The sequence below is a fragment of the Bos grunniens genome, chromosome 12, assembly GCF_055505025.1.
Source record: "Bos grunniens cultivar Pamir isolate PY7600 chromosome 12, Bosgru_T2T1.0, whole genome shotgun sequence".
Lineage (NCBI taxonomy): Eukaryota > Metazoa > Chordata > Mammalia > Artiodactyla > Bovidae > Bos > Bos grunniens.
In genome coordinates, this window is record NC_141176.1 from 13,958,901 (window position 1) to 13,984,393 (window position 25,493).

The 25,493-nt window shown below is 40.3% G+C and overlaps 1 protein-coding gene across 7 annotated transcripts in view; it reads right to left on the minus strand.

Annotated features, from left to right (window-relative positions):
• The window catches only part of ENOX1 (ecto-NOX disulfide-thiol exchanger 1), a 513,658-nt gene that overhangs the window by 319,932 nt on the left and 168,233 nt on the right, over positions 1-25,493 (minus strand). For all 7 annotated transcript variants that reach the window (XM_086328859.1, XM_086328858.1, XM_086328857.1 and 4 more), the window contains one exon: positions 23,367-23,510. The gene's annotated coding sequence lies outside the window, so the exon portion shown is untranslated. The remainder of the gene's footprint in view (positions 1-23,366; positions 23,511-25,493) is intronic.

Consider the following 25,493-nt stretch of genomic DNA (forward strand, 5'->3'; position numbering starts at 1 on the left):
CACCATGGATGCTCACAGAGAGTTCATTATCAGGTTGAGAAAGTTTCTCTAGATTCTTAGTTTGCTGAGGCTTTTTTTTTTAATGACTTATTTATTTCTGGCTGTGCTGGGTCTTCCTTGCTGTGTGGGCTTTTCTCTGGCTGCAGCAAGTGGGGGAAGCTCTAGTCCTCTTTGAGGCGGCTTCTTTCGTCGTGCAGCACGGGCTCTAAGGTGCACAGGCTTTAGCGGCTGCAGCCCCAGGGCTCTGGAACACAGGTTCAATAGTTGTGACGCACAGCCGCAGCTGCTCTGTGGCATGGGGGATCTTCCTGGGTCAGGGATCAAACCCATGTCTCCTGAATTGGCAAATGGACTCTTTATCACTGAGCCACCAGGGATGCCCAAGTGTTTTTTAATGAAAGGTATTTTGACAAATGCTCTTCTTGCATTGGTTGAGATAGTCATAAGGCTTTTGTCTTTTCTTCTATTAATATGGAGTCTTACATTGATAAATTTTTGAATGTTGAACTAACCTTGCATTCCTGAGACAAATCCCACTTAGTCATGGTGTAGAATCCTCTCTACATGTTGCATTTGATTTGCTAGAATTTTATTGAATATTTTTGAGTCTACATTTATAATATTGGTCTGTACATTTGTTTGATTTTGGTATCAGGAAAATAGCACAACTGCAGTTTTACATATTAGCAGGAAAGAATTGGAAGATAAAAAATTTAAATTACACCTAAATTATTAAGATCAGCCCTGGGATTTCTTTGGAAGGAATGATGTAAAGCTGAAACTCCAGTACTTTGGCCACCTCATGCGAAGAGTTGACTCATTGCAAAAGACTCTGATGCTGGGAGGGATTGGGGGCAGGAGGAGAAGGGGACGACAGAGGATGAGATGGCTGGATGGCATCACTGACTCGATGGACGTGAGTCTGAGTGAACTCCAGGAGTTGGTGATGGACAGGGAGGCCTGGAGTGCTGCGATTCATGGGGTCGCAAAGAGTCAGACACGACTGAGCGACTGAAATGAACTGAAATTATTAAAACTACATTAAATTCTTAGTGATAAATGAACCAAGAGGTATGCACAAATTACACACTAAAAACTATAAAACACTGCTGAGAAATATTAATGAAGAGACAACATATATTTATGGATTGAAAGGCTCAATACTGATGTCAATTCTTTCCAAACTGAGACTTAAATTTAACATATTCTCAACTGCAATCTGACTAAACTGATTACTTTTAGAAACTGACTAGCTAATTCTAAAATTTATATAAATTCTCAGAATAAATATCTAAGCCAATATTACAAAAGAACAACAAAGATGGAGGGCTTACATATCTGGCTTGACGTCTTACTGTAAAGCTACAGTAATCAATACAGTACGGCCCAAGCATAAGAAGCAATAAAATCAGTGGAACAGCATAGAGAGCTAGAAGTAGGTGCACATTTATCTGGTCACTTGATTTTTGCAAATATCACTTAGGCATTCCAACAAGGAAAGCAAAGGCTTTTCAAAAATACTGTTAGAAAAATTAAATATCCTATAAAGAAAATAATAAGCCCTACCCTGACCTCTTATAACATACAAAACTTCAATAAGGATCATAAATCTAAGCATAAAAGCTTAAACTATAAAATTTCTCAAAGAAACCACAGAATTTTTTTTGACTTGAGCGTAAAGCTGTTTTAGGATACAGATAACAGTACTTATGACTAGATTTTGAAATGTATGAAAAAAATTTCAGAATTTATGAAAAGATTCTAATAAATTATACCCTCTAAGTTAAAACCTCTGATCAACAAAAAAACATCATTAAGAGAATTAGTAGGCAATCCATAGATTAGAATTGGAAGGAAATAGTTGCAATGTATACATTAATAAAATACTAGAGACATATATCTTATACCTCAAAAATAAAAATACATACAAACAACCCAACACAGAACGATGTGCAAATAATGTAATAATGTAAAAAAAAAAAACTTTAAAGATATATGAATAGCTCGTAAGCACATGAAGACGTCAACATATTAGTTATCAAAATTGCATATTACATCACAATGAAATATCACTACAAACCCAATTCTAGCTTACCAGAATGGCTAAAATTAAAGAGACTGACAAGACCAGATGGCTAAGGGTATGTAACAACTAAAGCCATCATCTAGTGGTGGTGTGGATACAAAAGGGTGCAGCTAACTTTGGACAAAGACTTCTTCTAAAACTATACCTACTATGACTAAAATTCCACTTTCAGATACGGACCTAATAGAAATGAATCCCTAGGGTCACAAAAGACTTGGTTGAGAATGTGCATGGCAACTTCATTCATAGCAGTCGGAGCCTGAGAAGAGCACAGGTGTCCATCCATAGAACAACGGATAAACAAACTGTGAAACAGTCACACAACCAGACGTCACTAAGCAGGAGACAGAAGTGAACCGCTGATAGACCCAAGAACAATCTCAAAAGCATACTATGGAAAAGAAGGCTGACACAGAAGAGCATCAGTATATGGATCGATTTATGCGGAGTTCTGGAACTAGTGAAAGTGTTAGCAGCTCAGTCATTTCTTACTCTTTGAGACCCCGTGGACTATATAGCATGCCAAGCTCCTCTGTTCATGGAATTGTGTCTTAAAGAGTGGGTCATGACTAAAGTGACAGAGCACGCACGGAATTAGAATTGATTTACTCTGGGAAGTGGGTGGAGGGCGAGATGTGCTGGGAAGGAGTATGAGGGAACTCTCTGGGGGTGATACATACCTGGATAGCACAGGTCTATGTATTTGTTAGAAGTCATGGAAATAGACACTAGATCTATGCATTTTACGTAAATAGGCAAATTTTAACCTAACAATTTTACTTAAAAAATAAGAATCATGTAAAAAAATTATAAACTTTGAATTCTACTAATGGTACATATGCCCAAGTATTTGGGATAACTGTAGAGATGTCTGGAGATCAGCCCTGGGATTTCTTTGGAGGGAATGATGCTGAAGCTGCAACTCCAGTACTTTGGCCACCTCATGCGAAGAGCTGACTCACTGGAAAAGACTCTGATGCTGAGAGGGATTGGGGGCAGGAGGAGAAGGGGATGACAGAGGATGAGATGCCTGGATGGTATCACTGACTCGATGGACGTGGGTCTGAGTGAACTCCAGGAGGTGGTGATGGACAGGGAGGCCTGGCGTGCTGCAATTCATAGGTTTGCAAAGAGTCAGACACGACTGAGCGACTGAACTGAACTGAACTGAACTGTAGAGATGTCTACCACTTACTGAGAAATGTTTCCAAGAATATGGTGGATTCATGGATAAAGAGAGAGACGTGTAGAGGTAAGCATCTGAGTGACCACTGTAAATTTCTTTCGACTTTTCTGTACGGTTAAATATTTCTCTAATAAAATGTTGCCAAAGGAAAAAAATCCTTAAAACCTGAGTCTTTCCTTCTGGCTTACTTCACTCTGTATAATAGGCTCCAGTTTCATCCACCTCATTAGAACTGATTCAAATGTTTTCTTTTTAATGGCTGAGTAATACTCCATTGTGTATATGTACCATAGCTTTCTTATCCATTCATCTGCTGATGGACATCTAGGTTGCTTCCATGTCCTGGCTATTATAAACAGTGCTGCGATGAACACTGGGGTACACGTGTCTCTTTCCCTTCTGGTTTCCTCAGTGTGTATGCCCAGCAGATAACACATATATATGGAATTTAGAAAGATGGTAACAATAACCCTGTGTACGAGACAGCAAAAGAGACACTGATGTATAGAACAGTCTTATGGACTCCATGGGAGAGGGAGAGGGTGGGAAGATTTGGGAGAATGGCACTGAAACATATAAAATATCATGTATGAAACGAGATGCCAGTCCAGGTTCAATGCACGATACTGGATGCTTGGGGCTAGTGCACTGGGACGACCCAGAGGGATGGTATGGGGAGGGAGGAGGGAGGAGGGTTCAGGATGGGGAACACATGTATACCTGTGGTGGATTCATTTTGATATTTGGCAAAACTAATACAATTGTGTAAAGTTTAAAAATAAAATAAAAAAAAAAACTGAGTCTTTCACAGTAAATAATAAAAAAGAAAAGAGAAAGTTCAAAGAAAAAAAAAGAAAGCAATAGTCGTTCAGTCATGTCCAACTCTTTTTGACTCCATGGACTGCAGCCTGCCAGGCTCTCTGTCCATGGGATTCTCCAGACAAGAATACTGGAGTGGGTAGTCATTCCCTTCTCCAGGCAGTCTTCCTGACTCAGGGATCAAACCCATGTTTCCTGCACTTTAGGCAGATGCTTTACCATCTGAGCCACCAGGGAAAGTCCAATAAATAAAAGGAAAAAGTTCAAAGGAAAAAAAAAAGAAAGCAATCCCAACTTCTTAAGTTATTAGCCATATGAACTTGACAAAGCTTTTAAATAAACAGTCTATGTCTAAATTTCCTTATCTGTAAAGTTAAAATGATAAATAATATCTTCTATGTGTATATACTAGTCACTTAGTCTCTGGCTCCTTGAGACCCCATGGACTGCAGCCTGCCAGGTTCCTCTGTCCATGGAATTTTCCAGGCAAGAATACCGTGAGAATACTGGACTGGATAGCCATTCTCTTCTCCAGGGGATCTTCCTGACCCAGGGATCGAACCCAGGTCTCCTGCCTGGCAGGCAGATTCTTTACCACCTGAGCCATCAGGGAAGCCCAGCACCATCTGCACAGGATCCTTAAAGGGCTACACTTGCTAATATATGTAAAGAAGATTCTTGATATAAATAAGCACGGAGTAAATGTCTCAGCCACTATTTCTGGTGAGCATGGGGTGCCCGTGGCCATAAACCCATAAAAATAAGATGTCTCAGAAACAGAAGAGGGGACACTGTGTGCACACTGGAGGGAGCTGTCACGTTTGCTGCACAGGTGACATTAGACTCGCTGTGATTTCTTTTTTTCTGGGCACTGTGTCATTGATCAAGACCCCTAAGTGAATGAGCCAGGAGAATGGAAATATTATTTTAAAAAAACTCATAAAGCATATTTTTAGAAATGGTATTTCCTTGACTTTTCGTTCCAGGAAAATAAGAACACACTGCGTGGAGCCTGCTGGGCCCAGAAAAGAAAGCCTGCCAGATGCCACAGCAATAAACAGAGTGGGGCTTCAGAGAAGAAATGGAAATGAGAGCATGTAACACTATGGTTCCAACGCCCTCACCATCTGATATTTAGCCCACTGAAAGGATGGGGGCTTTTGGAAATTCACTTTTGTAGGTCACCTTTAATTAATTTTATTTATTTGTTTAGCAAACATTTTAATCACAGCCTACCATGAGCAGCATTCTATGCATGCCCCCCAGGACATAAGCAAAATGAAGCTGAGTGAGGTAATTTTAGGAAGAAAAAAAGTTCTAAGTGCAGTATAATGAGAGGTTAGTCCTATTTGCACCTGCCACATCCTTTTTCAATATTTATTCTAAAAATGCACTTTTTAACATTTTCAATCAATAGATTAAGCAGCCACATATTTTCATAAATGACAGGGATGCTCAGGAAAAGAGACAGGAGGATGTGTTATGTGAGTTATGTCTTACTTTGCTGAGAAATGCGTAAGTAGAAATACGTTTTTGTAAATTGTATTTCCTTCAGTGCTTGTATTATCGTTTTTATAAATAGATATTGTAAACACAAGTAGGATTTCTTAATGTGATATCTTTGACTTTTAATTTAGTAAATGCTTCTGAGAAGAAAACTGGGCTCTAGAATGTTGAAAATTGACTCAGTCTATGATGAACACTGTCCTTTCAGTTTTCAAATATATACACTTGTGATAATTCTAAGAAGCTGATATTGATGAATTTTTACCCAGAATTTTAAAAAACAACAACAAAAAATTATTTTAAATGAAAAGAAAAGTACATCCTGTTCCCCTGACTCATCTTTATTTTGGGATTATACGTTCTGTGCTAAAATTTAGGATGGAAGTTCTAACAGGGATGGCATTGTTCAGCAAATACCAGACCTTTGTGTGTGTGAACATTTTCAAATGAATGGAAATGGTCTTAGACATTTTATCTGGAAAACTTTCGCCTATAGTATTTATTCAAATACTGTCCATATTTTCAGGGAAGGATTCAGAAAAATGTCTTTCTCATGAAAAGAAGTCATTCCCTTGTGTCTATTTATAAAGGAACTCTCTCTCTCTCCTCCCTACACGACACAACATACAGGCCCTGTGCTATCAATAGAAGCAAAAGATAAAATTAAAGAAACACTGACTGCATGCCAAATTCTGGGATAAGAGAGAACAGAAAGCCGGTCAGCAATCACCTCTCCTAGCCCTGATCTTTTCCTCCCACTTATCTCTCCCAGGCTGGGGATGTCTGTGACCTTTTTTCTGAGGGGAGACACAAGCTGTGAGTCGGGTGCCCCGCACTTTAAAGTCTTATTCTTCTTCCTCTTGAGTGAAACCTTAACTGTTAAGAGGAAATGAAATGTTCTGTGCCAATGAAACTACTCAGTCACTTGGAAATCATCTTTCTGGGTTTCAGCACCGATACATCTATGATGTTAAAAAACATTCTTTCAATTTAAATAATAATGAATTTGTCACAGAAGTACATTAAGAGCCCTATATGCAAATAAGGGGCTTCCCTGGGGGCCCAGTGGTAAAGAATCTGCTGGGCATTGCAGGAGATGCGGGTTTGATCCCTGGGTCAGGAAGATCCCCTTGAAAAGGATATGGCAACCTAATCCAGGATTCTTGCCTGGAGAATCCCATGGACAGAGGAGGCTGGTGGGCTGCAGTCCATGGGGTTGCTAAAGAAGCCGGACATGACTTAGTAACTAAGGAACAACAGCAACAACATTCAAATAAATCTCTCCACTGACTTCAGGTGAATCCACTGTTTTCTAAATCAATACCTGTTTCTTAGAATGATCAAAGGCAAACTTTTGTTAGTTCCTCCCCATGCAGATCATCTCAGAGTAAAATTATTATGGAGAAATTAGGGATTCATAAGGCAAGACAGAGAGGGTTTTTTTGCTATTGTTCTTGTTATTGGGATTTTTATTAACCACAAGCTCATACGACTGCATTTATTGAGAGTGCCTAACTGCCTTGAAATGAAACATCACATGATTCTAACAAGTGTGCTCTGTCTAGCTCACCCAAATTAGGAAGGCTTCCCTGTATTCATTTTGTCTCTTTCACAAGCATCCTTGAGGTTCTTTATTCTGAATTACTTATGACTGTGTTTCAGGTATTAAGAGCACACTTGAAATTTACAATTTTTCTAAATTCCTAACACTTATTAGCTTTGTTTTCTGCCTAGACCTGTTAACCTAATTTTGTCTTCAACACTTCGGGGGATAACACACTGCTTGTTTTTAAATTCTGCATAGCTCTTTCTACATTCAGGACCCCCAATTCACGTTTTAGTTTGCTCAGTATGAATTTGATGATCCTCTGCTGCTGCTTAGTCGCTTCAGTCGTGTCCGACTCTGTGCGACCCCATAGACGGCAGCCCGCCAGGCTCCCCCGTCCCTGAGATTCTCCAGGCAAGAACACTGGAGTGGGTTGCCATTTCCTTCTCCAACGCATGAAAGTGGAAAGTGAAAGTGAAGTCGCTCAGTCGTGAGTTAAAACCACGCTTACTAATTTTTTCATTCTTCTCCTTTACGTTTCAAACTTGAACAGATACTTCTTGAAAATTTTATAATCCAGCGTCATGACCAATCTTTCCACCAAGCATTGGTGGCCTAATTCTTTTTATTTTTCTAAAGTTCTGTGGACTGTGATATAAAGAAAAAGAAAAGGAAATGCAGAAGGACGATGGTAGGCCTGTTACTGGACACATTTCCTCATTTCCCTCTGCAGCTTCATCTCCTTGGACAGTGTCAGAACCCAGAGGCTCCACCCCAACTCCTGAGAGGATGGACCTGCAGAGAAAAGGGGAGGAAGGCAGGGAAGGCTGCAGACCTGGTGGTAACTTGAGCTGAGTCCCCAGGCCCCAACTTGGAGGCAGACAGATGGCCAGAGCAGCAACTTCATTTCCTAAAGTGAAATCCACCAGAAATTAACAGTGTGCAATTTGTGGGGATTCCAGCACACTTATTAACAAGTATGCCAAATGAGAACCCAAAGTCATCTGCAGATCTGTCATTATGATGGATACTGATTAAAAAATCATACATTTACTGTTATAAAATAGCACTAATAATCTCATAATGGGGACATTGGTTCTACCAGAACAAATTCTACATAAAACCATATGTGAGTTAAGATTTAAAGGCATTTCCTTGCAGATTTCAGATATACAGGAAGACCTAAATAGTATGGCCAGCAGAGCAGCTCTAGGTAATGTGGGCAAGAATTTCTGGCTGAAATCCTATTTTCTGAAGACTTATACTCAGTGACAAATGTCTGCTGGAGACTAAACTTGGCACAGATCTTAGGTTAGTAGAACTCCATCAAATGCAGCAAAAATAAGGATTAAGCGTAGGGGAAAACCCTATAAACTTGACTTTCAGAAGAGACTAGAGCATTGTGTGCAAGGGAAACCAAAGGAAATTCTCAATACTTACTGATCTTTTTATATAGAAAATTACTTTGGCAAGTGCTAAGATCACTTACAGTCCAATAATTTCCAGTACCTTGAAAAGAATAAGTAAAAAGAACAAGAATTGAGCCTCAGAAAGGCTCTGTCAGTTCTAAAAATAATTGGTTTACTCTTCAATTTTTCAAAGTTTCATTTTTTTAGTGATGTCAACTGGCTCATCCCACAGTCATATATAAAAATATAATGGACTAAAACAACCTTAAATTTTTAGAATAACAGAGTTTCAGGCCCATCTAAACACTGAGATACACAGCTCTCAAAATTTTGAGAGAGTAGACATTTGTTTTAGAGCCCTAAATAATCTGGTAACCCTAAATAGAGACTTTGATTTTAATAATTTTGGGAATAATAACATTTTGTATTCTCAGGTAACTCTGGTCCTTGTTTTTAGATCTCAGTTTCCAGTCACAGGAGATATAAATGCTGAAGTTCAGTGTTTTAGTAGATGGAAGACTATTACCAGGAACATTAAAATGTCTCCAAGTCAAATGACCATATAACTTCTACAAATATTTATTACTGTTACCTTTATAAATATTTATTACTTTGTTCATTTATTCAACCATTCACCAAATATTTATTCAGAACATACTAGGCAAAATACAAAACAACTCTAAAATCTATTAAAAAGTACAAATATAGATTCATTTGAAGATTTTTGATAGCTCCCATTTTTTGAGGTACCAGAAATTAAAAGACACTTAATTTGAGATAGATCTTGAAACATTATATCTAACTTTGAAAGAAATAATTCATATTTTCCTAATGTGATTATGAAACTAAGGAAGTATTTGATTAGTTTAATGGGAGAGAAAGGCCTCCCAAACTAGCTAATCTCTGAGATGGAAAATAAGAAACTGTGCAAATGCCCTTTAAAATGTATCTCTGAGAAACACCAATTGAATCTCAGAGGCTAAAAATTAGACATAATCCCTTCTTTCTTTTTTTAAAATTCTCTCTTGTTAAGTCTTTGCTTTATTTCTTTTGTCTTTTCTTGTGGTTCAGACATAATTATACTTGATTTCTATGGAATAATAAAGCCACATTAGAAACTGCTCCCAGAAAAAAATCAGTAGAAAAGGGCAGAGGCACAGCAAACAGCAACAAGACAAAACAGAAAACTTTGTTGACAGAAAGGAAATAAAAAGGTTTTCTAGTATAAAGAATAACTAGCTCTCAAGTGCCTATTCAATGGCAAAGAGGGGCCTGCATTACCAAACACTGAACCCACAGCTACATGTCTCCCCGTCTAGTGAATGATGGATGAATGAGGGGTGCAGGAAGGCGGCTGTCCAGAAAAAAAAGACGACCTGTAAATGTTCCATTATGAGAAGGGAAGTACATACAACGATCAATTACGATGAACGAGTCAAATGTCCATGTATTACCAGATCCAGAACGAAACCAACGGCTGGAATTCCCTGGCAGTCCTGTGATTAGGACTCCACGCTCTCACAGCCAAGGGTCTGGGGTCAACCCTTGATCAGGGAACCAGGATTCCACAAGCCACACGGCCTGCCCTCCACTTCCCCCAAAAAAACTGTTAAGGAAAAACAAATTGGAAGGTATAAATTCAGTATGATCTCATCTATGAAAACTTGAAAGAAATATTCCACATCCATTGACACACACATAACTAGTAAGGAAATGGAACATATAACACAAACGGAATAAAATACAAAATCTTATAAGTGACATTATCTATGGGATGTTTAAATATTAGAAAGAATGGTACTTTTTTTTCACTTTAAAAACAGATATCCAGAACTTTGGCAGAATTAACATTTTAAGCTATGGCGGTGGAGATGGAGGCCAAAACGGTGAGTAGGTGGACCTGGGCTCACATCCTCCCACAGAGAACTAAAATTAGAACACAGAGCAACTCTCGATGAGAATGATCTGAAGACTAGCTGAAAAGATTTTTTTCAGTTGCAAACATTTCCTCCCGTTTGGAGGGTTATATTTTCATCTTGTTTATAGTTTCCTTTGCTATGCAAAAGCTTTTCGCTTTAATTCGGCCTTTTAGTTTAAAAGGCCCCTTTGTTTGTTTTTATTTTCACTACAGCAGCAGGTGGGTCAAAGAAGATGTAGTTGTGATTTACATCACAGCGCTCTTCCTATGTTTTCCTCTAAGAGTTTTAGAGTGTCCGGTCTTACATTTACTTCTTTAATCCATTTTGAGTTTATTTTTCAAAAGAGGCACTGATAAGGGATTAACCGCCAAAAAATACGAACAGTTCTTGCTGCTCAATATAAAAAAATAAAAAAAATAAAAGCATGGAAGACCTAAATGGACACTTCTCCACAGCAGACACAGAAATGGCCAAGAGGCACAGGCACATGAAAATATGCTGCTGCTGCTACTGCAGCTAAGTCACTTCAGTCGTGTTTGACCCTGTGCAACCCCAAGGATGGCAGCCCACCAGGCTCCCCATCCCTTGGATTCTCCAGGCAAGAACACTGGAGTGGGTTGCCATTTCCTTCTCCAATGCATGAAAGTGAAAAGTGAAAGTGAAGTCGAACAGTCGTGTCCGACTCTTAGCGACCCCATGGACTGCAGCCTACCAGGCTCCTCCGTCCATGGGGTTTTCCAGGCAAGAGTACCGGAGTGGGGTGCCACTGCTAATTACTAGAGAAATGTAGATCAAAAGACTTGCTCTACAAAGAGTTATTACATCACATAGGTCAGAATGGCCATCATCAAACAATCAACAAACAATAAATGCTGGAGAAGAAGTGGAGAAAAGGAAACCCTCTTGTACTATTAGTCAGTCAGTTCAGTCGCTCAGTCGTGTCTGACTCTTTGTGACCCCATGAATCGCAGCACACCAGGCCTCCCTGTCCATCACCAACTCCCGGAGTTCACTCAGACTCACGTCCATCGAGTCAGTGATGCCATCCAGCCATCTCATCCTCTGTCGTCCCCTTCTCCTCCTGCCCCCAATCCCTCCCAGCATCAGAGTCTTTTCCAATGAGTCAACTCTTCGCATGAGATGGCCAAAGTACTGGAGTTTCAGCTTTAGCATCATTCCCTCCAAAGAAATCCTGGGGCTGATATCCTTTAGAATGGACTGGTTGGATCTCCCTGCAGTCCAAGGGACTCTCAAGTCTTCTCCAACACCACAGTTCAAAAGCATCAATTCTTCGGCACTCAGCCTTCTTCACAGTCCAACTCTCACATCCATACATGACCATGGGAAAAACCATAGCCTTGACTAGACGAACATTTGTTGGCAAAGTAATGTCTCTGCTTATGAATATGCTATCTGGGTTGGTCATAACTTTCCTTCCAAGGAGTAAGCGTCTTTTAATTTCATGGCTGCAGTCACCATCTGCAGTGATTTTGGAGCCCCCCAAAATAAAGTCTGACACTGTTTCCACTGTTTCCCCATCTATTTCCCATGAAGTGATGGGACCGGATGCCATAATCTTTGTTTTCTGAATGTTGAGCTTTAAGCCAACTTTTTCACTCTCCACTTTCACTTTCATCAAGAGGCTTTTTAGTTCCTCTTCACTTTCTGCCATAAGGGTGGTGTCATCTGCATATCTGAGGTTATTGATATTTCTCCCGGCAATCTTGATTCCAGCTTGTGTTTCTTCCAGTCCAGTGTTTCTCCTGATGTACTCTGCATAGAAGTTAAATAAGCAGGGTGACAATATACAGCCTTGACGGACTCCTTTTCCTATTTGGAACCAGTCTGTTGTTCCATGTCCAGGTCTAACTGTTGCTTCCTGACCTGCATACAGATTTCTTAAGAGGCAGGTTGGGTGGTCTGGTATTCCCATCTCTTTCAGAATTTTCCACAGTGTATTGTGATCCATGCAGTCAAAGGCTTTGGCATAGTCAATAAAGCAGAAATAGATGTTTTTCTGGAACTCTTTTACTTTTTCAAAACATGATCGAACGGATGTTGGCAATTTGATCTCTGGTTCCTCTGCCTTTTCTAAAACCAATTTGAACATCAGGAAGTTCACAGTTCACGTATTGCTAAAGCCTGGCTTGGAGAATTTTGAGCATTATTTTACTAGTGTGTGAGATGAGTGCAATTGTGCGGTAGTTTGAGCATTCTTTGGCACTGCCTTTCTTTGGGATTGGAATGAAAACTGACCTTTTCCAGTCCTGTGGCCACTGCTGAGTTTTCCAAATTTTCTGACATATTGAGTGCAGCACTTTCACAGCATCATCTTTCAGGATTTGAAATAGCTCAACTGGAATTCCATCACCTCCACTAGCTTTGTTCGTAGTGATGCTTTCTAAGGCCCACTTGACTTCACATTCCAAGATGTCTGGCTCTAGGTGAGTGATCACACCATTGTGATTATCTGGGTCGTGAAGAACTTTTTTGTACAGTTCTTCTGTGTATTCTTTCCATCTCTTCTTAATATCTTCTGCTGCTGTTAGGTCCATACCATTTCTGTCCTTTATCGAGCTCATCTTTGCATGAAATGTTCCCTTGGTATCTCAAATTTTCTTGAAGAGATCCCTAGTCTTTCCCATTGTGTTGTTTTCCTCTATTTCTTTGCATTGGTCGCTGAGGAAGGCTTTCTTATCTCTTCTTGCTATTCTTTGGAACTCTGCATTCAGATGCTTATATCTTTCCTTTCTCCTTTGCTTTTTGCTTCTCTTCTTTTCACAGCTATTTGTAAGGCCTCCCGAGAGAGCCATTTTGCTTTTTTGCATTTCTTTTCCATGGGGATGGTCTTGATCCCTGTCTCCTGTACAATGTCATGAACCTCATTCCATAGTTCATCAGGCACTCTATCTATCAGATCTAGGCCCTTAAGTCTATTTCTCACTTCCATTGTATAATCATAAGGGATTTGATTTAGGTCATACCTGAATGGTCTAGTGGTTTTCCCTACTTTCTTCAATTTAAGTCTGAATTTGGTAATAAGGAGTTCATGATCTGAGCCACAGTCAGCTCCTGGTCCTGTTTTTGTTGACTGTATAGAGCTTCTCCATCTTTGGCTGCAAAGAATATAATCAGTCTGATTTCGGTGTTGACCATCTGGTGATGTCCATGTATAGAGTCTTCCCTTGTGTTGTTGGAAGAGGGTGTTTGTTATGACCAGTGCATTTTCTTGGCAAAACTGTATTAGTCTTTGCCCTGCTTCATTCCGTATACCAAGGCCAAATTTGTCTGTTACTCCAGGTGTTTCTTAACTTCCTACTTTTGCATTCCAGTCCCCTATAATAAAAAGGACATCTTTTTTGGGTGTTCGTTCTAAAAGGTCTTGTAGGTCTTCATAGAACTGTTCAGCTTTAGCTTCTTCAGTGTTACTGGTTGGGGCATAGACTTGGATTACTGTGATATTGAATGGTTTGCCTTAGAAACGAACAGAGATCATTCTGTCATTTTTGAGATTGTATCCAAGTACTGCATTTCGGACTCTTTTGTCGACCATGATGCCTACCTAGATTGATGCAGGCACTATGGCAAACATTATAAAGGTTCCTTAAAAAACTAAAAACAGAACTACCATATGACCCAGCAATTCTACTACAGGGCATGTACCCTGAAAAAAATCATACTTTGAAAAGACACATGCACACCAATGTTCACTGCAGCACTATTTACAAAACCCAGTACATGGAAGCAACCTAGATGTCCACCAGCAGAGGAATGGATAAAGAGGATGTGGTACATATCTGCATTGGACAATACTCAGCCATGAAAAGGAACCCAATTGGGTCATTTGTAGTGATGTGGATGGACCTAGAGTCTGTCATACAAAGTCAAAGAGAAAAACAAATGCTGTATTAATATACAATAGAAAAACATATGGAAAGTGGAAAAATGGAACAGGTGAACCTATTTGCAGGGCAGGAGGAGAGATGCGGATGTAGGGAATGGACGTGTGGACATGGGGGTGGGGGGAGGGGGGGATGCACGGTACGATTAGGAGTCACATATATACAGCACTGTGTGTAAAACAGATGGTGAGTGGGAATCTGCGATGACCTAGACGGGTGGGACTGGGTGGGGTGGGTGGGGGGGGGGTCCAAGAGGGAGAAGATACATGTATACGTACAGCTGATTCACTTCATCATACAACAGAAACACTGTAAAGTAACTATACTCCAATTTTTTTAAAAAGATCTTCTCCAACATTAGATATAAATAAGGAACCCACAATAAGATCAGTAGGAGAGGCAGAGATGCCATATAGTCAAGACCCGCATCCAAAGGTAGGTAGCCCACATATAGGAGAATAATCACAGCTGCAGAGACTTCCCTCAAGGAGCAAGGAGTCTGAGCCTAACCTTGGGCTCAAAAGCCTGGGGGGTCCTGCATCAGGAACATGAGCCAGAGTTTCTGGCTTTGAAGGACAGCAGAGCTTGCATTCAGGAGAACCAGAGGCTACAGGAAACAGAGACTCTTCTCTTAAAGGGCACGTTCCAAATCAAAAGCAACTGGAAAGGAGCCTGATTCAGACACATCTGCTGGTCTTGGAGAGCCTTCCAGAGAGGCAAGAGGCTACTGGCACTTCCCCTGCTGACAGAGACACTGGAGGCGGCCATTCTTAGGAGCTTATTCTACCATGAGAAGACCAGTGCTGACAGACACCACGCTGGAGCCCTCCTCTAGTTTACTGGTGCCCGGACCTGGCCTCACTAGTCAACTTTGCAGCATCAGTCCCGGGATGCCCTACACTAAGCAGCCAGCCTTGCAGGGACATAGCCTCACCCACCATCAGGCTAGCACCAGGCCCTGGACTTCCTGGGTTACGCAGGCAGCTATGCCAGGACACAGCTCCACCCACCAGTGGCCAGCAGCCTCTGCACTAGGCAGAGTCTTAAACCCAACAGGCTGGGGACCTGTCACATCAGTATACCCACCGTAATCAGCCCCCCGCCCCCACAGAAGGGCCCAAGCAGCCCACAATGGGGAGGAACTCCTAGATCATTTGGCTCAGGTGAACAGAAGGGAGTGTGCATCTGGGCCCCATAGATGTCTCCTACATAAAAAGGTCGAATTTCCAAGATCAGGACATGCAACTGACCTACCTAACTTCCATAAACAAAAACAGAGAACAGGCAAAATAAGGCAAGAGGGGAACAGGTTCAAAATGAAGGAACAAGGTAAAATCTTAGAAAGGCTAAGCAAAGTAGAGACAAGTAGTCTACCCAGTAAAGAGTTCAAGGCAATGATCATAAAGATGCTTGATGAACTTGGGTGAAGAATGGGTGAACACGGTAAAATGTTTAAGAGAGACTTACAAAATAAAAAGAAGAAATAAGCAGAGATGAAGAATACAATGACTGAAATAAAAAAGAAGGAAAGTACAGTAGATTTCGTGATACAGAGGAAAGGATCGGCAAGCTGGACGACAGAGTACTGGCAATCACTCAAGTTGAACAAAAAAAGAAAAAAAAGATTTCAAAACTGAGGCTACATCAAGACATCTATGGGACAATGTCAGGTGTACTAATATTCTAAGGGTCCCCCCCAAAAAAGAAAGAAAGGGGTAGAGAACCGATTTGAAGACATAACATCTAAAAATTTCCCTGAGAAAGGCAATGGACATCCAAATCTGGGAAGCTCAGAGAATATCAAACAAGGTGAACTCAAAGAGGCTGACACCAAGATATATTAAAATTAAAATGGCAACAAATAAAGAGAAAATATTAACAGCAACAAGAGAAAAGCAATTATTTACATACAAGGGAACTCACAAAAGGCTATCAGCTGACATTTCAGCAGAAATTCTGCAGGTCAGAAGAATGACACTATATTTTCAGAGGGATGAAAGGAAAAACATACACAATTAAAAATACTGTACTCAGCAAGGCCATAATTCAGGTTTGGAGGAGGGACGAAGAGTTTCAGAGACAAGCCAAAGCTAAAGGAGTCCAGGACCACTAACCCGGCTTTATGTGCATGTGTGTGCTGAGTTGTGTCCGACTCTTTGTGACCCCACGGACTAGGCTCCACCGCCTGTGGAATTTTCCAGGCAAGAATGCTGGAGTGAGTTGCCATTTCCTATTCCAGGGGATCTCTCCAACCCAGAGATAGAACCAGTGTCTCTAGCATCTCCTGCACTGGCAGGAGGATTTTTTACGACTGTGCCACCTGGAGAGCCCCAGAAACAGGCTTTCTAAAAAATGTTGAAAGAACTTCTTTAAGCAAAATGGCACACCTAGAAATACGAAAACTATAAAAGGAAAAATCTCATTGGTAAAAGCAAACATACAATAAAGCTGGCAGTATCAGGCTTCCTGGTTTCAAGCGATTATACAAAGCTACAGTCATCAAAACAGTATGGTGCTGGCACAAAAGCAAAAACCTAGATAAAAGGAACAGAATACGGAGCCCAGGAGTAAACCTATGCCTATGTGGGCAATCAGTCGATGACAAACGGGGCAACAATACAAACAGGGATAAGACAGCATCTTCAATAAACGGTGTTGGGAAAACTAGGCGGCATGCAAAGAACCAAACTGGATACCTTTCACACCACATAAAAAACAAACTTAAAAAGGACTGAAACTTAAATAACCTGACACCACAGAACTCCTCGGAGAAAACATAGGCCGTATTCTCTTTGACATTGGCCTTGGCAATAACTTTCTGGCTATGTCTCCTTAGGAAAGGGAGACAAGAGTAAAATTTTAAAACTGGGACTGCATCAAGCTAAAAGACTTTTGCACGATGAAGGAAACTGTTAACAAGATGAAGAGGCTGCCTAGTGAATGGGAGAAGATATTTGCAAATGAATCTCTGATATGGGGTTAATATCCCAAATATATAAAACTCATATAACTCAACATCAAAAAATGAACTACTGACCAAAAACTGGGCAGAGAACCGGAACATTTTTTTTTTTAAAGAAGACACATGAAAAATGCTCGACATTACCAGTCATCAGGGAAATGCAAAGTAAAATCACAATGAGCTATCACCTCATACCTGTTAGAATGGTTATTACCAAAAAGACAAGTGCTGGTGAGGATGTGGAGAAAAAGCAGCCCTAGAAAACTGTTGGTGAGAATGCAAATTGGTACAGTCTCTCTGGAAAGTAATATGGAGGTTTCTCATAAAACAGAACTACCATATGATCCAGCACTTCCACCTCTGGGTGTTGCTCTGACAAAAACAGTGATTTGCAAAGATATATGTACCCCTATATTCAATGCAGTGCTATTTACAATAGGAAAGATATGGAAACAAGTTAAATGTCTATCAATAGATAAATGGATTAAGGAAGTGGTGCATATATTCAATTGGAATATAAGTCATAAAAGAGAATGAAATCTTGCCATTGATGACAACATGGGTGGATTGGGGGGTATTATCGGCAGTGAATTCGGTCAGACAAAGAGAGACAAATGCTGTATGATTTCATTCATATATGGAATCTAAAAACCAAAACAAATGAACAGATATAAAAGAGCAGACTCAACAGATATAGAGAACAAAACAGGTAGTTACCAGAGGGGAAGGGGTTGAGGAAAGAGTGAAATAGTTGAGGAAGATTAAGAGGTACAACCTTCCAATTACAAAAAAGAAAAGAAAAAGTGAGCCTCGGGGAGGAAATGTCCAGCGTGGGAAATATAATTAGTTATATTCTAATATCTTTGTCTGTTGACAGATGGTAATTAGACGTATCATGGTGATAATATTGTAATGTACAGAAATACGGAATCACTATCTTGTCCACCTGGAATTTGCATAATGATATAGGCCAGTTATACCTCAATGTTAAAAAACTCTGAACACTTGGAAGAAACACATAAAAATGCTAATAATGATGGGTATCTCTGGGGGTAGGTATCTTTGGCAGTTTTTAATTTTTACCTTATGTTTTATGTATTGCTAGTTTTATGTCATCAACATGTATTGTGTATAAAATTGGAAAGAAAACAAAAACAAATTCACTAAAAATAATAAAATAAAACATGGCAGTAAATAGACTTTATTATTTTCCGTAGGCTTAAATTACTTCATAATAAAATTTAATCATTTTTAAAATTTAAAATTTTAAAATCATTTTTAAATTTTGTGGTTTAAAAGAAGCATCCTGTAGAAATTCAGGCAATTAGAAGGAACTATTCCAATAGGTTCAATTTTCTTATTGTTGAGCCTGGACTATACAAGGCTGATTATTTTCCATCTTTATCAAGAGGAACAATGGAATATTAATATAAGAGAAGAAACTGGCCTTGATATAAATCACTGCCACTTTTGGCAAATGGATAGTCATTTCCAGAAGGAGGTGAATTATCTGAACATATTAGTAATTACATTGAATCCTGTAGCTTCAAGAGTGTTTCAACTCACACATTATCCATGAAGGTTACTCTTTTTCTTCCTTACTGGGTATGAATATGAAGCTTTAGGGGCATGATCAATGGACTGTACATTTTCATTGCTGTTAAACATGCATAATTAGAGTCTGGATTTCACAGTAACAATTGTCAGTGGTAAAGAATCTGCCTGTCAATGCAGGGGACACAAAAGATGTGGGTTCGAATCCTGGGTTGGGAAGATTCCCCTGGAGGAAGAAATGGCAACCCGCTCCAGTATTCTTGCCTAGAAAATTCCATGGACAGAGGAACCTGATGAGTTACAGTTCATGGGGTCTCAAAGAGTCAGACACGACTGAGCGACAGCATGCATAAAGTATGGACTAGCCTTGCAAGACCACAACTGACTTTTTATTTTAAATCCCTCACAAAACTTCTTTTAGATTGAAAATTGCCATTAGACATTTTCTAATGTAATTCCAAGGAGCTGGTTGCGTGCTGGGGGTCTCCAGCAAGAAAGGAAGCCACAAACATTTTAACTTTGGATCATATGTAATTTTTAGAATTAACAGCAAGAGTCAGAGCGTTTCCTTGGTTTTTAAATCATAGTGGTAAATAAGTTAGAAACATTTCACTAGTGAGGCGAGACTCACTTGAGATATATTGTTAAACATGAGGGGTGAAAATATATCACAGACACAAGTGGTATTACACAGCACACCATTTTTCTGAAAACACAGTCTCCATGCATGAGCATCAGATATATACCCACCGTAAGAGAGCATATTGACCTATAATTTTCAATATTACATCCTTGTATTTTTTATTATATGCTATTTTTCAACTAGTAGAGGAACATGGTCTCATAAAGCTAATATTTATTCTTCCATGTTTATAGAGCTAGTGGTACACTTCAGGAAATGAGAAACTCCAAGAAGCCAAATAGAACTCGGTGTCCTGAACACCCAAGAAGGGAGGACAGGAAAACCGCCATGTTTAAAAAAATCAGGACCAGAAACTCAGCTATAAAGCTTTAAATAATTCAACAACACAAGCTAAGGGAAGCCTTTGGTGTTATTTCTGTCTCTATAATAGTAGTCTTTTTTTATAGATGATAAATCTTATGCAGGAGTCTTCATTTTAGTAGAAAGCAAAGAAAAAGAGTCCTTTAGTCTAGTTCCCATGCGCAACTCTGCACTTGCTGTGTGTATTTTGTGCAAGCCAAGGCAGACGGTACGTGTAACCCACATAACAACCAAGATACCCCTAACTGTATTTTTAAGTCACGAATTACCCTCATCTTCTTATTAAGTAAACTATACAACAAGCTCCCCTGGTGACTCAGTGGTAAAGAATCCACCTGCCAATGTAGGGGACACAGGTCCAATCCCTGTGTCGGGAAGATCCCCCGGAGAAGGAAAGGCAATCCATTCCTGTACTCTTGCCTGGGAGATCCCATGGACAGAGGAGCCCGGCGGGTGACAATCCATGGGGTCACAAGATAGAGACACAATGCAGTGACTCAGCAACAACAAAACTCTGTACTAGGGAATTCAGTGATTCCTTGTGTTAAAGCAAATAGTAGCAAATGAGAATTTGTTTTCCTATGGAAAGGTTGTGCCTGTATTAATGGTAAATGTCTCAAAAGATCAGAGCCTTAACAAAGCTTTTATGGGAAACATTTCCCGAAACCCATTGTTTCTATGCCCTTTCCTTTTCATGGAGAGCCTCACTTGAGGTTTTGGAAGAATCCAGAGAAATAAAAGGCATTAAGTCATGACCCCATTCTCTGCATGCATGAAGAATGAAAGGGGGTGGAGGGGATGCCAGAAGGTAAGTGAGGAACAAGACAGAAATGTGGATGGAAGGTGGGTGAGGAAGGAGTATCGGGTCTGATGGGAGAGAGAGTTTGGGCTGCAGTAAAGGACTGGGTGAAGTCCTTATACCCTGATCCCTGAAGTCAGCCTATGACACGGGGCAGAGAGCTGAAACTGTGATGCGTGCCACAGACGCAAGTGAAAAACTACTCCTTTGCTCCTTACCTTTTCCAGTCTCCCCTCGGATTTCAGCTGCTCTGCCCCTTCCCTCTCTCCGTGACTGAGTGGGTGTCACAACAGTGACACACCCGCGCCACCACTTCCGCTGTGGTCTGGGCCCTCTCCTTTCTGTACGTCCCCAGAGCTCTCCACTCTCTCCTATTTTCCTGCACTGAGTTCTGAGATTATCATCCCCAGATCCATGTTCCTGTAGCAAACAACAGTGACCTCCTCTAGACACCAAATCAGAAAGTCTGGTTCTCAAAAAAGCATCCATATACACATATTGGTGCGTTTCTAGACAGCTGAAAAATCAATGCAAGCCCAGAGTTTTCAGAATGATAGGATGGGAAGAGGATGGCACCCAGAGTTAAAATGGGGTCCGGGCCAACCTCACCATTTGCTCAGCTCTGCCTGTTTCAGCCTGTTCAGTTCTTGCTGAAGACTCTGTGGTCTGGGCAGTCCCGGTCCTCCTTAATAGGGATGTGAGGAGGTTTGAATCTGGTTATATTACACCAACCAGGGGCTGGGGGCAGGGGTGCTGCTGGTCTGCAGTTCCTGGAAGGCAGGGCTACTAACCTTTCTAAACTCCATGGGCCGATCTTACAGCATAAAGAAAAAAATCCCCTGGGACTTCCCCGGTGGGCCAGTGGTTAAGATTCTGCACTTCCAATGCAAGCAGGGCAGGTTCGATCCCTGGTCAAGGAATTAAGATCCCACGTGCCATGTCAAGAAAAAAAAATTAAAAAAAAAAAAGAAGCACTCCCTTCAAAATGTCAATAGTAGCCCCACAGAGGAACACCAATAGATGATTTTTAATGCTCCAGTAACATGTCTGTATTGTTAAACTTAAGCAGAATGTAGAGAATTTAAGAGACTGAGAACAAAACTGTGAGGGTAAAGAAATTTGTGGGTTGTATGATCTCATAGGAAAGGTTCAGAAAAATGTGTTTCTCTCTCCTGAAGAGCAAAAGGATGACTTGAGACTTGAGTCTGTAATGATGCAGGGGGACTCTGACCAACACATTCCCTGTCTCCGTGGCAGCAGAAGTAAACTGCTGCGTGAGGAGGTCAAGAATCCCTGAGGCTTTTAGACAAGGAGGCTCTAAGAAAGGAGAATCTGTATTAGGATTCAAAAGGAAAGTCGATACGTAGAATGAAGGTCTGAAGACAGATTCTTGTTGGTTTCAGATGGTTCAAGTGGGGTCCTGCTTGCCGAGTAGGGAAGAACATTTGGGTCACTTGTCAAGTTCTTCCCAGTGCCTCTATTTAATACAGATACTCTTTGTTATGTCTCTGCACACCACAGTGTCCTACCAGACTGGAGAGTTAAGGTGGAAATACAACTTCCCATCTCCCCACCCCCCTACACACACACACGCCTCATCCTTCAAAGAAAGTCAATCATGGGGCCCAGCAATGAAGGCTACAGTGGGAAAACTGGAGTCTAGCCCGGCAGGGCAGTGAAATCCACTTTGATTTCTCAGTAGCAATAAAAGAAATTAAAAAAAAAAAAAAACCAGAGTAGAGAACTATTTAGGGGAGAAAACATTTGTCACCGTGGACAGAATGAAAGTCCAACCAAATGAAATAAACGCCTGTGGAAAAAGACATGCCATTCCGGAAGAACTACGTTCCTTCTTCCATGCTCTGTTTAGCTTCTGTGCACTCAGTGTACAAAGCTTTATTTGTGAGCTTGATCATTTTTTCATCTATGAAAGAGGCGGGGATTAACTTCAGCCTTTAGGTAGGTCTTTTATCAGAAAGTACTTTCAAAATAAAAGTGATTTACTTGGTACCATCTCAACAGCAGAACACGCATTTCTGAAATAAAATACCTGTTGTGCTAGCAAGCTTTGTCCTTAAGTAACCAACAATATAGTTAGTAATCTTTTAAGCTGTTAACACACACGCATTAAACAACGACCCTGTTCTACCACAGCAAATCATACAGTGAGTACCCCTTGTTACGGCTAAATGAAAACATTCTGACTACTGAGACTGTATAAGTTGAAAAATGTCAAAATGATAACACTAGTTGATATTGACAAATGCAGTTTTGATTTTCAATGTTTCAAAGCATAATTTATCTGCAAAGTCTTAGCTAATTGAAAGTACTTAACAAAATCTGATATATGTAGACACTCAACATAAATTCATTGAATCTATTCAGTTAGAATTTATGAACACAGAAATAAAACTTGTTTAAGCCAACGTGGGGGATATGTTATTTCTAATATCCTTGTAACATCCCACAGAGTATATAATAATAAACATGAGAAACAGCATATCAAATTTCTTCTCATTTCTATCTGTCTCCCAGTGAAATCAAAGGATTACAATCTGTTACATAATCTACTTCCAGAGTTCTTATTGCAATAGAGTAAGACTATTACCCATTTAAAAAATAACGTTGAAAATTAAGAATAACTTCATGAGACAAATGGAAAACTTAACACAAACCTTAAGAGCTCCAGGAGACGAGAAGACAAACGTGTTCACTGGGGACTTGACTGAAACCACTTATTTACAAAACTCTTTTAAATGGAAGCTGTTCACAAAGGCAGTCCCATGGAAGACAGTGGAGCTTCGACATGCTAGATGCTCCTGTAAGGAGAAAAAAGCACTCCATTAGGACACGTCCAAAGTATTGTGACTGTCAGAACCGGCCACTGTAGTCAGAACATGCTGGAATAGCATCTACCACTACTGTTAAAAGTATTAATTGCTATTAATTTTGCACTCCCAGATCGTCATATTCATAAATGGCAGGGTGGGATGGGAACCTTTTCAGCACTGTCTCTAGAAATGACCAAGGGCCAGCAGCACTTTATACTTAAGTGAATCTGCTTTTCTCCTTCTTTCACCAGATGAGGGTTGAAGGACAGTTCTCAACATGAAGGTAGCAACACTGATGTTCACCGAGAGCCCACCAGCTGTGAGACCCCGGGCACAGGCTCTCTGATTTGAGGAATGGCCCTGCCACTGGAAGGCACTGGCGCCATTTCCCAGATAAGAAAACGAAGGCACAGGTTCCTGATCAGGCTGAAAACCAGGGCATCAAAGCCCAAAGGCCTCTTCCCTCACTTCACTCTGTGGTCTGTGTGCTTTAGAAAACTAGTTCACCAGGCACAGTTGCTATGGAGAACAGTATGGAGCGTCCTTAAAAAAAAAAAAACTACAGAGAGTTACCATATGATCCCACAATCCCACCCCTGGGCATATATCCAGAAAATAAGGCAACTCTGCAGCCCAATGGCCACAGCAGCACTATTTACAAGAGTCAAGATACGGAAGCAACCTAAGTGTCCATCAACAGATGAATGGATGAGAAGATGTGGGGTATTACTCAGACATAAAAAAGAATGAAATAATGCCATTTGCAGCAACATGGGTGTACCTAGAGAGTATCGTACTAAGTGAAGTAAGTCAGACAGAGAAAGACAAATACCGTATGATATCATTTAGATGTGGAATAAAAAAAATGATACAAAAGAGCGATACTTACAAAACAGAAAAAGACTTACAGACATAGAGAACAAACGTGGTTACCAAGCGGGGAAGCGTGGAGGAGGGGGACAAATTAGGTGAATGGGATTAACAGATACAAACTACTATATGCAAAATTATATAAACAACAAGGATCTGCTGTACAGCACAGGGAACTATATTCAATATCCTGGAATAACCTACAACGGAAAAGATCTGAAATATATATATAAAACGGGACCACTCTACTATATACCAGAAACTAACACATTATTGTAAATCAACTACATATTTAAGGGCCTAGATCTGATAGATAGAGTGCCTGATGAACTATGGAATGAGGTTCGTGACATTGTACAGGAGACAGGGATCAAGACCATTCCCATAGAAAAGAAACGCAAAAAAGCAAAATGGCTGTCTGGGGAGGCCTTACAAATAGCTGTGAAAAGAAGAGAAGCGAAAAGCAAAGGAGAAAAGGAAAGATATAAACATCTGAATGCAGAGTTCCAAAGAATAGGAAGAAGAGATAAGAAAGCCTTCTTCAGCGATCAATGCAAAGAAATAGAGGAAAACAACAGAATGGGAAAGACTAGGGATCTCTTCAAGAAAATCAGAGATACCAAAGGAACATTTCATGCAAAGATGAGCTCGATAAAGGACAGAAATGGTATGGACCTAACAGAAGCAGAAGATATTAAGAAGAGGTGGCAAGAATACACAGAAGAACTGTACAAAAAAGATCTTCATGACCCAGATAATCACTATGGTATGATCACTCACCTAGAGCCAGACATCCTGGAATGTGAAGTCAAGTGGCCTTAGAAAGCATCACTACGAACAAAGCTAGTGGAGGTGATAGAATTCCAGTTGAGCTATTTCAAATCCTGAAAGATGATGCTGTGAAAGTGCTGCACTCAATATGCCAGCAAATTTGGAAAACTCAGCAGTGGCCACAGGACTGGAAAAGGTCAGTTTTCATTCCAATCCCAAAGAAAGGCAATGCCAAAGAATGCTCAAACTACTGCACAATTGCACTCATCTCACACACTAGTAAAGTAATGTTCAAAATTCTCCAAGCCAGGCTTCAGCAAGAACTGTGAA